Source organism: Lepus europaeus, chromosome 6 (assembly GCF_033115175.1).
Source record: "Lepus europaeus isolate LE1 chromosome 6, mLepTim1.pri, whole genome shotgun sequence".
Lineage (NCBI taxonomy): Eukaryota > Metazoa > Chordata > Mammalia > Lagomorpha > Leporidae > Lepus > Lepus europaeus.
The window spans coordinates 52824367-52837845 of record NC_084832.1 but is presented as its reverse complement, the minus strand read 5'-3'; positions in this window follow the sequence as shown (position 1 = coordinate 52837845).

The following is a 13479-nucleotide window of genomic DNA, read 5'->3' as shown; positions in this document are numbered from 1 at the left end:
GACCCTACCACTGATGGGGAAGATGAGGATGAGGATAATTCACCCCACCAACATGAGGAAGACAGTGAGGATCCGGGGTCAGAGGGAGAGGATCAGGCCCCCCATCAGGGACCGGGAGATGGACAACCGTCATCTTACAAAAGGCTTAGTCTCAAATTTATTGAAAAACTTAAAACAGCTTGCACCCAATACGGCCCCACCGCCCCGTACACTCAGGCCTTATTAGAAAACCAAAAAACCCGCTGGTTCACGCCTAATGATTGGGATTTTCTTGCCCGAGCCACTCTCAGCGGGGGTGATTACGTCCTGTGGAGGGCTGATTATGTTCAAATTTGTAAAGAGTTAGCTCAACAAAACCTTACTAAAGTCTCATCAAAACATTGGACCCTCAAAAAACTTTTGGGAGATCCCCCGTATAACTCCAATAATTTACAAGCCCAATTCCCTACTGGGTTACTAACACAAATTAGCACTGCCGGCATGGGGGCATGGAGAAAACTCCCTCAGAGAGGAGCGGTCACCGCCTCTTTAGCTAAAGTTCAACAAGGGCCCGACGAGCCTTATAGTGATTTCGTTTCGCGCCTTAATATGGCAGCTGAGAGACTCGTCGGCCCGGGAGAGAGTGGAAGCGCGTTCGTTACACACCTTGCCTTTGAAAACGCCAATCCAGTTTGTAAGGACGTTCTTCGGCCTCATAAACATAAAAATGACCTTTCAGAATTCGTGAGGCTCTGCGCTGGCGTGGGATCAGCCCACGCTATGGGTCTGGCTATCGGAGCTGCATTTAAATCGGCTCACAACCCCTCCGCAAAAACCTCCACTTGCTATGCTTGTAAACAGCCTGGACATTTTGCCCGTGATTGTCCCACTGCCTCATCAACCAGGCCTATGGCACAAAATATAACCCCATCCCCTCCAGGTAGGCCACTTCCTTCCACCCTGTGCCCTCGATGCCATAGGGGTTATCACTGGGCAAATGAATGTAGGTCAAAGACTAATTCTTCAGGCCAGCCCCTCCCTCCTAGGCTGCCGGGAAACTCCCAGAGGGGCCAGCCCCTGGCCCCAAATTATCCAAGGACAAACCCTGGGGCGATACGGTTTGTCCCTCCTCAGGCCCAAGCCCAACAACAAGTTCCTCAAATGCCTCAACAATTACTTCCCTCCAACGAGCAACCCCAGGTAGCGCAGGACTGGACCTCTGTGCCGCCTCCGATACAATATTAGATTCCACCCAGGGCCCACAAATTATCCCTACAGGGGTGTGGGGCCCTCTGCCTTCGGGTACCTGTGCTCTTATTCTTGGTAGAGCATCAGCCACCCTTAAGGGCATTCAAGTTTTTCCTGGCATTATTGACGGTGATTTTACCGGACAAATAAAGATTCTAGCAGCCGCTATTAACGGAGTGGCTGCCGTTCCACAGGGCACCCGCCTAGCACAACTAATTCTTATGCCTTTAATTACTAAAAATACATCCTCAATTTCCTCCAGGCCCCGAGGCATTACCCCTTTGGGCTCCTCGGATGCCTATTGGGTCCAGCCAATCACAAAAAATAGACCTACACTAACCCTTACTATTGAAGGAAAGGATTTTAAGGGCATTCTAGATACGGGGGCGGATGCCACGGTCATATCTCAAGATCATTGGCCCACCCACTGGCCGCTGACCGCATCTTTTACTGACTTACAAGGTATAGGCCAATCTAATAACCCCCAAGTCAGCTCAAAGGTATTACACTGGAAGGATAGTGAAGGCAATCAGGGCACTGTAACTCCTTTTGTATTACCAGGCCTTCCTGTTAATCTGTGGGGACGTGACATTCTCTCCCAAATGGAAGTTATCCTGTGCAGCCCTAGTAACGTGGTCACACAACAAATGCTGCGCATGGATTATGTGCCTGGCACGGGACTTGGAAAAACAAGACAGGGCATAACTCAACCCATTACAACTCCCTCTAAAACAGATAAACACGGGCTCGGATATTCGGATTTTTAGCAACGGCCACTGGCCTTCCTGTACCCCATGCAGATAAAATCACATGGAATACTCAAACTCCTGTTTGGGTGGACCAGTGGCCGCTTACTCAAGAAAAACTAAATGCCGCTACAGCGCTTGTACAGGAGCAGCTCGAGGCTGGACACTTAGAGCCTTCTAATTCTCCCTGGAATACACCCATTTTTGTCATAAAAAAAAAAATCTGGCAAATGGCGCCTTTTACAGGACTTGCGTGCCGTTAATAAGGTCATGGCACCCATGGGTGCCCTCCAACCTGGCATCCCCACCCCTGTAGCCATTCCAAATGGTTATTTTAAAATAATTATAGATCTTAAGGATTGCTTTTTTACTATTCCTTTACACCCTGATGACCGTCCTTTCTTCGCCTTTAGCCTTCCCCGTGTTAACTTCCAGGGACCAATGCAAAGATTTCAATGGAAGGTCTTACCCCAAGGAATGGCCAATAGCCCCACCCTTTGTCAAAAATTTGTGGCACAAGCAGTAGACCCAATTCGTTTACGCTGGCCACATCTTTATATTTTACATTATATGGATGATATTCTATTGGCAGCCCAAAATAAATCAAACCTACTTCGTTGCTTCACGGACCTTACTAAAACCCTTCTCGCCCTTGGTTTACAAATTGCCCCTGATAAGGTTCAGTTACAAGACCCCTTTACCTATTTAGGCTTAAAATTACAACAAAACGAGGTTTTCGTGCCTCGCATCCAGTTTCGCTTAGACTGCCTCCATACCCTTAACGACTTTCAAAAACTTTTAGGAGATATTCAGTGGCTCAGGCCCTATATAAAGGTCCCTAACAACACTCTCTTGCCCCTTTACAACATCCTTCGAGGAAACTCAGATCCCTCTTCCCCCCGTGAACTCACCCCGGCTGCGAGAGAGGCGTTAAACCAAGTAACACAAGCCATCAGCCAACAATTTGTCTCTCAAATTTCGTATACCCTCCCTTTAACTTTTATTGTCTTAGCCACGCCACACACGCCCACTGGAGTGTTTTGGCAAAAGGCCCTCACACCTGGTAAAAAGGGTCAACCTCTTTTCTGGGTCCATCTCCCCACCTCCTCGTCTAAGGTAATTTCTGTATACTCTTCCCAAACCACTTCATTAATCATTAAGGCTCGCTCCCTTTCCCGCCAGTATTTTGGAAAGGATCCCGATATAATAATAGTGCCATATACTCAAGAACAGACCCAGTTCCTTCTTCAAACATCTGACGACTGGGAAATAGCCATGTCAGGCTTTATGGGGATTCTTGACAATCACCTCCCTGATGACCCGGTACTACAGTTTGCCCAGTCCTATTCCTTCATTTTCCCAAAAATTACAAAAAGTAACCCCATTCCAAAGGCTGTCACGGTGTTTACAGATGGATCTTCCAATGGGATGGCCGCCTTCGTGGCAAATAACCGTTCTCATGTATTTAAAACATCTTATCAGTCAACTCAGTTGGTTGAACTGTATGCCGTACTTCAAGTCTTTACACAATTTTTCGATCAGCCTATAAATATCTTTACTGATAGTGCATATGTGGCTCAATCTATCCCGTTACTCGAAACTTCCCCTTTTCTTAAGACAACTTCTAACGCTACGCCCTTATTTGCACAAATTCAAAAGTTAATTCACAAGAGACAACAGCCTTTCTACTTGGGACATATCAGGGCACACACAAACCTACCAGGGCCACTATCAGAAGGTAACGCCCAGGCAGATGCAGCTACGAGGCTTGCCTTCCCCATAATTATGGGATCAGTACAAGAAGCTCAAAAATTACATAAGTTACATCACCTAAATGCTCAATCCCTCCGTTTACTTTGTAAGATTTCACGAGATCAGGCTCGTGAAATAGTAAAACAATGTCCCACATGCATCACAAGCCTCCCTGTACCGCATTTAGGAGTCAATCCGCGTGGTCTTCTCCCTAATCAGTTGTGGCAAATGGATGTCACGCATTTCCCAGAATTTGGCAAATTAAAGTATCTCCATGTGTCTATAGACACGTATAGTGGTTTTATCTTTGCTTCCCCCCATTCAGGAGAAGCTGCTAGGGATGTCATCTCACACTTTGTCACTGCCCTTTCTGTCCTGGGAAAACCTGCTAAAATTAAAACAGACAATGGTCCTGCTTATGTCAGCACTAAGTTTAAACAATTCTGTGAAGCGCTCCATGTTAGCCATGCTACAGGCATTCCCTATAACCCACAGGGACAAGGAATAGTTGAGAGAGCCCACCAAACATTAAAAACTTGGCTCACTCGGCTTAAAGCCACTTCCTTCTCTTTTACCTCTCCCCGCGATCGCTTAAATCATGCGCTTTTTGTGACAAATTTTTTAACTTTGGATAATAATGGTCATTCCGCTGCTGACCGTCACTGGCACCCTTCCCCTAATACGGCTCCACCTATGGTGATGTGGCGAGACCCCCTCACCAACAGCTGGCATGGCCCAGATCCAGTACTTATCTGGGGCCGCGGCTCAGCCTGCATCCTGGATCAAAAGCAATCGGCACCCAGATGGCTGCCTGAAAGATTAGTTAAACAAGTTAATTCGTCAAACTCTTCTAATATTAACCCTACACCAGAGCCTACATCTGGCCCTGAGGATATTTTCCCCTTGTGTTTACAGGAATAAAAAGACCCGGCTGGACTCTACTGGGACTCATTACAGGACTCCTTGTTATTGTCGGTATTGTTGCCATTGTTGCTATTTGTGTATCTTATCTTCTCTCTATTCGCTCTTCCCCTACCACATTTCCTGAGGGCTCACTGATTAACCCCTCTGAAGGGCCCTAACAAAATGTCCCTCTTCCTTGCTCTCCTGATAATGGCAATCTACACCATCCATTGGGCTCCACCAGTCTTTGCAGGGTTTGACAACCCTCAGGCCATTCAAAAACTCCTTCAACAGCATAACCCTTGTACCTGCTCGGGGGGCATAACAGTATTACTCCCACAAACATCAACCTCCTATGGATCCCGAGTCCTCAATCGTAAGCCTCATTTTACACATGACTGTGGAGATAAAACTGCATATCGGGCTGCCACAGATTCCAAATGGCAGTGTACTCTCAAACCTAAACTAGACTCTTCCCGCCCTGAGGATCAATGCCCATCAGAATGCAATAGTACTATCCACTACTCTGTGCACTCCTCCTGTTATACTCAGTATCAAACCTGTAATGAGGGGAGTAAACATTTATTGTTTGCCACTATAACAGGAGATCATGGGGGAATATTTGGAGGAGACTTATCGTCTTCACGCCTCAGCTCTCCTCCCTGCCCCCCTAAGGGACAAGTGGCCTGCTGGTACCCTGCAGCCCCTGTGGGAGTGTCTGATGGTGGTGGCCCTCAGGACACACTTACCAGGTTAAAAACACAAAAGATGCTCGAAACCGCATTCGAAAGCCTTTATCCTTCTCTCCAATACCACCCTCTGGCTAACATCCGATCTCGAGGAATGGAAGGCTTAGATGCCAACACCGCCGATATCCTCACCGAGTCCCATAAATTACTTAATATCTCTAACCCCTCCCTTGCAAACAGCTGTTGGCTCTGTCTGCGCCAGGGACCCCCCCTTCCTCTTGCCGTATTTTTACCGCTTAATAGTACCTCTATGTTTAATGATTCCTCTAACGCTCAGCCTACACATCCCTTTCCTGTTCTTCCTTACCCAGCTGAAAACATCACTTGCCTTTATAAACCTCCCCTTAATAATTCCTTTAATATTGATGTAGGCCTCGCTCCCTTTTGTACAGATAATGAAACAATAGATTTCCCTCTTTACGCCCCCAATTCCACCGTATTTGTATGCAAGGATAATTTAGCCTATACTGTCCTACCAGCAAATTGGAGCGGTAATTGCGCACATGCTACGCTTTTCCCCAATATTGAAATCATTTCGGGAGATACCCCTGTTCCCATCCCCTCCTTTGATTATATTGCGGGGCGACCGAAACGAGCTGTTCAATTTATTCCTTTAATAGCTACATTGGGAATCTCCTCAGCGATGGTTACAGGTTCAACAGGACTAGGAATTGCGGTCCACAAATATAGACAATTGTCCCAACAGCTTATTAATGATGTACAAACCCTATCCACCACCATTCAGGACCTTCAGGATCAAATTGACTCCCTAGTGGAAGTCGTTCTCCAAAACCGTAGAGGCTTAGACTTGCTTACTGCCGAACAGGGAGGTATTTGTTTGGCTTTACAGGAAACATGCTGCTTCTACGCCAACAAGTCCGGCATTGTTCGTGATAAAATCAAAACACTTCAAGAAGACCTGGAACGTCGTCGACGTGCCCTGGCTGAAAACCCCTTCTGGACTGGATGGAATGGACTGCTTCCCTATTTGTTGCCACTTCTAGGCCCCTTTGCTGGAATACTTATTATACTATCTGTAGGTCCTTGTCTCTTCAATAGACTCGTGGCCTTCATCAAACAACAAGTAGACAATTTGGCAGCCAGGCCAATTCAAATACATTACCAGAGTCTAGCCATGCAAGATCCCATGGAAACTTATCATCCCCTCTCCGGCCAATAAAGTATAGCCAATAAGGTCACGGTCCTTTCAACAGCTAACCTTCCCCCGTTCATTGCTGTCCAGTCGGGAGCCCAGGAAGGGCCCCAGGCCTATCAATAAAATGAGCAGTAAGCCAATGACGGGCACCTTCCCGTACCCGCACCCGCCTAAGACAGGAGTCCTTGGGGACTGGCAAGGATATCCAGCGACGGGTAAGAGGTGTTAGGGTTTCGGGTCGATTCCTAAGACAGGCACTGCTCGTTCGTCAAACTTGGCCTAAACCACAGCTATCCTTCTTAAATTGATAAAGAAGGGGGATATGTCAGGGACCATGCAGTAGGTGGCCTTACCTCTTGGTAATAGAAAAACCTGGCGTGTCAGATAAAATGTACTATAAGCCATGCGCCTGTAACCGCCCTGCCCCCCTCCCTAATCTTGTAGAAGCCATGCGCCTGTAACCGCCCTACCCCCCTTCCCTAATCTTGTAGCTTCCCGTAACAGGGCCCCTTCCCGTAATAGGGCCCCGCGGGTTTTTCTTGATTGCGTCAGCACTGCAGTAGCGAAGACAAGCCCTTCCTCTTTCCCATGCCTCAATGATATATAGTGAGCAGTTCAAAAAATAAAGTTGCAGCTTGATCAGCACTTGTCTTGCTGCCATCCTTGTGTCTCCTGCCCCTCTCATTTCTCCTTCTAGGTACTCGACCCCAGTTGCTGTCCCGCGGGTCGGGACAAATGAGTCCACCAGAGCTACAAATTTTTTTCTATAAAGGACCAGGGAGTAACTGTCCTCAAATTTGCCTCTATTATAACCAATGGACCTTGACCTTATAGTATAAAAAGACCCAAAGACAATAAGTACACTAATGAGTATGAGTTTGTTTCAAATTAAAGTTTTTTTCATGAAAGTAGGTGCTCAGATGAATTTTGCCCATGGATATAATCAGTAAACTCCTACATTAGAAATAATTTCTTTAGGAGGAGTAGAAGAAAGGGCAATCATAGCACAACATCATAGATAAGGTATATTGGATCCAAACATTGAAAAAAATTTTACAGAACTTCAGTGAAATAATTTGAGGACATCTTCTATCTTCTGTTTCACAGTACAGGAATTTATCCCAAACCAAACTCTATTTGTGCTAGGTTTAGCTGTATTTTTTTTTCTGACCCAACTTGTTGTACATGAGACTTTAATCTTTCTTTTGGTTTTGAGCATGGTCCCTGGAGAAACCTTATTCCATGAAGTTCTAGGCATTTTTTGACTATCACATTCTCTATTTTAAGACTCAGGCTTTGGTTTCATATTGATAGATAACTATGGACTTCTGCACTTGATAGTGGATAAAACTAAGAAGACAAAACAGTGAAGTATGGGATATGTTTACATAGGCATGGCACAAATTGGCTCTGATGGGACAAATAAAAAATTGACAATGAATCTCATTGGTTGAAAAAGAAACGATGGTTCAGAGGTTACAAGCACGCCATCTCCATGCAGAGAGAGAATGCCATTAAGAATTTGTTGATGTTATGGTTTAGTAATGCTACCCCTGGAAAGAATATGTAGAAACATTATGAATTTGAGGCAAAGTTAATGACCATATCATAAATCCAAATATATGTTTCTTTTCCATGTTATTCCCCATGATTAAACATTGAAGGTGAGTGTTTGCCTCAGCAGTTACCACCTATATTTGAAGGCCTGGATTCAAGTCCTGTCTTTACTTCATATCCAATTCCATGCTAATGCTCACCCTGAGAGGCATTAGATGATGGCTCAAGTTTGCGGTTCCCTGTCACCATGTTGAAGATTCAGACTGAGTTTCAAACCCCTGGTTTCAGTGTGGTTCAGCCTTGGATGCTGTGGGCATTTTAGACATGATCCAACAGATAGGAACACTCTCTCTTGCTCTTTCTCTCTCTCCCTCCCTCCCCTTTCTCTTCCTGCCTTTAATAAATTATAAGGGAATAAATACATAAAATTGAAAATAATTTCAGATTGCTTTTTAGGTTATATGAGGAGTCTCACCTGTAGTATTAGAATCGTGGAGCTTTACCATTATAATCTTGTTTTTAATTAAATAAATAGATATAAATCGCTCTTTCAGTCCCCTGATATCTGTCTGTCTCTCTCTGTCTCTTGATCTCTCTCTGGATCTCTCTCTTACACTCTCCTTTTCCTTCTTCCTTCTTTGCTCCTTCCCTCCAGTCTGTCAGGTTCCCCCCAATAAACTCTTTCCTTTAAAAAAAAAAGATATAAATGATTCATTTTTAAGCATCAAATGATATTTTAAAATAAGTGTATTTGCAATAGTGGTAGTGTTTCTAATCTTAAACACAGTTAACTTGAGTATATTGCACTTTTTATTAGCTATGGTACTTTAAGTCATTAACTTCTCTAACTATTTTATCTCTATGAATTATTATGTTTAAAAATTTTTTACAAATGTAAAATTATATACATTTGTGGGATGCAATGCACTGTTTGCTTACATCTATACACTATTACATCCATTCAAGGTAAAGATTTATCCTTTCAAGCATTTAACATTTCTTTATAGAGAAAGAACTAAAATCCTATATTCTAGATTTGTTAGAGAAATAAGCAATACATTGATATTATCTAGAGTCACCCTACTGTGCAATAGAACCCCAGAACTTTTTACTCCTATCTAGCTGTAACCTAGTACCCATAAACCAACCTTTCCTCATATCTCTCCCTCCCCACTTTCTTCTGAAGCCTTTAGTAACCACTGTTACATTTTAAGTTCCATGACATAACCTTTATTTTAGGCTTCACATATGAGGGAGAACCCATGATACTTGTGCTTCTGTTCTTGGCTTATTTCACTTAACATAGTGCCCTTCAGTCCCTTCCATGTTATTGCAAATGACATGATTTCATCCTTTTTATGACAAAGAGTCCATTATGTGTATGTATCAAATGTTCTTTTTCCATTCATCAGTAGATGGACAATTATATTGTCTTAATTTCTTGTCTATTGTCAATAATGCTACAGAAAACAAGGAAGTGCAGATGTCTCTGACAGATGGACTTAGTTTCCCTTGGAAATATACTCAGTAATGGGATTGGTGGATCACATGGTAGATCTATTTTTAGTTTTCCTGAGCTCTTCCATACTGTAATCCATAATGTCTATACAAATTTGTATTCTTATCTATAATTTGCAAGAGTTCTCTTTTCTCCATATCCTCACAAACATTTGTTACCTTATAAGTGCCAATATATGGGTTTACCTCTGTGGTCTCTATTCTTTCATATTGGTGTACAAATCTATTTTTAGGCCAATCTCATACTGTTTTCATTATTGCAGCTTTGTAATATTTTAAAGCTAGATAGTGTAATATTTGCTGTTTTGTTTATTCATCTCAAAATCATCAAGCTATTTGTGTTCCTTTGTGGTTCCATGCAAATTTTAATAGTGTCTTTTCTGGTTCTGTGAAAAATGTTAATGGGTGTTTATAGATATTGAATTGAATCTGTAAAATGCTTTGAGTAGTATGCATATTTTAGCTATACTGATTCCTCTGATATATGAAGATGAGGTGTTTTTCTATTTCTTTGTGTCCTCTCCAATTTCTTTCTTTAGTGATCGATAGTTTTCATTGTAGAGATCTTTCACCTCTTAGGTTGTTTATTCCCATGTATTTTTTTAGCTTATTTTGGTAGCCATCCAACTGAGATTGCTGTGTTGATTTCTTTTTCAGCTGATTCACCATGTGTGTATAACAATGCTACTGATTTTTGTACATTAACATTGTATTCTGCAACTTGCTCAAATCCCAGTAGCTTGAATATTTGCTTTTTTAATGCTATCCCATATTTTCCATGTGCTTTCTTCACTGTTTTTTATTCTTACATTTTTAAAACATTTTTTGAATTTTATTTGTTATACGTTTCATGTATTTCATATAAACAGATTTAGGAACATAGTGATACTTCCTTCTATCCCGCTCAAAACTTCTTCCACTTCCCTCTCCCATTCCCACTCTTCCATCTGCTGGCTCACTCCCCAGATGGTCAAAGGGCTAGAGCTGTGCCGATTGGAAGCCATTAGCCAGGAGCTTCTTCCAGGTCTCCCACGTGGGTGCAGGAGCTCAAGGACTTGGGGACTTGGGGGCATCTTCTACTGCTTTCCCAGGACATAACAGAGAGCTGGATCAGAAGTGGAGCAACTGAGGCTCGAACAGTGCCCATATGGCAATCTGACACTGCAGGCAGCAGCTTTACCTGCTGTGTCGCAATGCCGGCCTGAGAGATCTACTTTTGAATTTACTGAATGATCATAAAGTTAACCCTACACTAAATAAAAGAGTTCAACAAATAGTAGGAAGGAAAAAACAAACAAAACACTGTTCTTCAACAGAAGAGACAAGGGCTACAAGCAATCAACAAATTTCAAAATGTAAATTTCACTTCAACACATTACAATTTAGGTACTCTATTAGTTACCCCTTATCAGGGAAAATGTGTGATATATTTCTTTTTGGGACAGCTTATTTCACTAAGTATAATGGTTTCCAGTTGCATCTGTTTTGTTGCAAAAGACAGGATTTCAATTTTTTATAGCTGAGTAGTATGGTATAGTGTATATATACCATAATCTTTATCCAGTCTTCAGTTAATGGACATTTGGTTTGATTCCATATCTTAGCTATTATGAATAGAACTGCAATGAACATGGGGGTACAGATATCTTGATCCTTATTTCTCCTCCAACTGTATATTTTCAACTAGCCCGTCTTTGAGCTTACTGATTCTTCTGTTTCATCTATTCTCCTACAGATGCCTTTAATTGTGTTTTAATTTAATATGTACATTTTGGCTGAAAGATTTGTGCTTGATTTTGTTTAATTATTATCATCTATAAAGTCTCTTTGTTAGACTATTGAATTGTTTCTCAGTGATCTTTTCAATTAAATCTCCTGAAAAGTCATTTTTGAAATCTTCATATGAGTATTTGGAAGTGTCGATTCCTAGATAGTTGGTTTCTAGCTTCGTATTTTGCCCTTTAGATGAGGTTGTGGTTTCCTGGAAGTACTTGAAGCTTGTTGGTGAACAATGTCAGCTATGCATTGGAGGATTAGTTCAGTAATCTGGGTTTGTTTGAGGCTACATTTCTGGAAAATCTAAGCAATCTATTTGTTTTTTATTAAATCTATGAATGCTACCGCTGTTTCAGAACTAGATAGCAACCCTAAGTCATTGGCTGTTCCTGGCCTACTCTTGATAAGTCTTTACTGAGTCAATCTATCAGTACTCCCAAAGTCAAATTTGTCCCACATCTCCAGTTAGTATGTTGCCAAGTGTAAACTGTGAGAGTATCTAAAAGGGGGTAGTCTGTTCCTATAAACTTCTCCCTGAGCCTGTTGTTGGCTTAGACTCCTTGTCTGAATCTATCAATACCATAATGCTAGATCACATCTAGACGCTCAGCACACCAAAGCCAATAACACCTGAAGACATGACCAGATCTCACCATGCTATTGCCTATATGTGGCTAAGGTGGGCTCATTGATATATACTTGGGATATGTGATTGCTGAATTGGGACCCTCAAATTCTGTTGGGCACTGAAACAGGTCCAGAGACACTGTCTACAAGCACTGGTCTGAAGTCAGGGACAATTAGAATCTACCCAATGCTGGCACTGAGTTCCAAAACAGTCGTGTGATTCCTTGTTATTTGCCCGAGGTTTTAGAAAGGTTGATAAGGGCATCCCTTCAGCTACTCACGCAGGTTCTGGAAGCAGGGTGGAGTTCTACCTGGGTATCACAATCACCAATCCCTGTGCAATCTTGGAGATCACCTGCAAGTGTCTGGTGATGACAGGCACAAGAGCAAGCCTGTCTCACCTAGATGCCTTTGCCTGTGGATGGAATTCATTTGGCTCTGCCCACCATTGGTATTTACCACCAGAGTACTGACACTCACGACAGTCCTGTGGATACTTGCTGTTTGCTCAAAGTTAGAGGAAGATGATAAAGGCAGCCCTCTGGATACCCAGACTGGCATCAGCTGGTCACATCTTATTTCCACAAATCACAGGTCACTACAGAGTCCTAAGAATGTCCAGAAAGCCCACTAGAGTCTGTTAGTGACAGATGCCCAAATTAGTCCAATTTCCTAGAGTGTGGGACTTCTCTGCCTGATGTCGGGCATGTATAGAAGCTCAATTTTGGATCAGCAACTTGGGAGTAGAGGGCTTTAGGCTCTATTAGGTGTTGAATCTTGGTGTAGTAGGCTGTGCTCTGTGTTCCAGCGTATGGTCCTATGCTCCCTCTCCTGGTGTCTTTGCATATCCAGAACTTTACTTTCTGTGAGCCGTTGGGGAAGGCATAATAGAGGCCACCTGGTTGTAGTAGCTCCAAATATTCATTCCAAATATTCATTCCACAGGTATGTGGCTGGGTATGGTGGCTTAGTCCAACTAAGAAAAAATGAAGGCCCTGGCACTAGGATTCTGTTTGTTCTCCCTCTCCAAAACAGGTTGCATCACTGCATGCCATGCTCCTTGGAATGGGTAGCTCTTCCTTCCTACCTTCTTAAGTTTATTTTTATGATTCTAACAAAATGAGGCATTGTAGTCTCTCACCAGGCTTCTGCAGCTCTTATGGAGGTAACTTGGCGTTTGTATAGCTGTTCACATTGGTGTCTCCATGGAAAGGTGGTCATTGAAGCCTCTTTCTAAGTGGTCATCTTTGTCTCTATCACCTCTCTGAACTCTAGTTTCTACATCTCTTTTTTTAATTTTTTATTTAGTAAATATAAATTTCCAACGTACAGTTTATGGATTACAATGGCTTCCCCCCCCATAATTTTCCTCCCACTCACACCCCTCCCATCTCCCGCTTCCTCTCCCATTCCATTCACATCAAGATTCATTTTCATATCTTTATATACAGAAGATTGATTTAGTATA